The sequence below is a fragment of the Gavialis gangeticus genome, unplaced genomic scaffold (assembly GCF_001723915.1).
Source record: "Gavialis gangeticus isolate Ggan-Ray unplaced genomic scaffold, GavGan_comp1, whole genome shotgun sequence".
In the NCBI taxonomy this organism is placed as follows: Eukaryota; Metazoa; Chordata; order Crocodylia; family Gavialidae; genus Gavialis; species Gavialis gangeticus.
This window is the reverse complement of record NW_017729025.1, coordinates 113,907,055-113,907,646: the sequence shown is the minus strand read 5'-3', so window position 1 is coordinate 113,907,646 and position 592 is coordinate 113,907,055.

Here is a 592-nt window from a genome sequence, read left to right as displayed (position 1 = left end):
AGAGGTTGGTTAGATGTAGCCCCCCCACCCCCAGCTCCTTCGTGGGCTCTTTAAAGGATCCGTGTCCAATAGGGGTTTGCTAAAGGGTCCCAGAGTCGGGACACGCTGCAGGGGTGACCCGACGAGTCCAGGATACAAAGATCTCGGGCACTATCAGGTTTATTGGTTACTGATCTGATCATGACAGTCCTCAGCGCCCCTTCCCCACAACTCGCCTCCTGTTAATCATTACTGAAGGCGAAAGTGTGGGGAGGCGGGGAGGGAGGGCAACGACTCTGAGGCTGTGAGTCAGCCCGAGGAAGGGACTGGCTGGCAGAAGGGCTTGGTTGGGGGGAGCTCATCCCTTGATGTCTCCGCGGCTGCTTCCGTCGGGGCGGGCAGCCCGAGCGCGTGTGCCCGGGGCTCTGCTGCCCCTCCCCGCGATAAGGCGGGCGAGCCGCGCGGCGATCTCCCCCCGGTGTGCGGGGAAACACTGCCCCCCCCCGTCCCCGATCTTCCTGCTAGGCCCCTTGCACCTTGTGGGGGATTTGCCCCAAGAGCAAGTATTGTACCCTTTGCGGGCTTCACCAGCCTGGGAGTTTTATTAAGATCC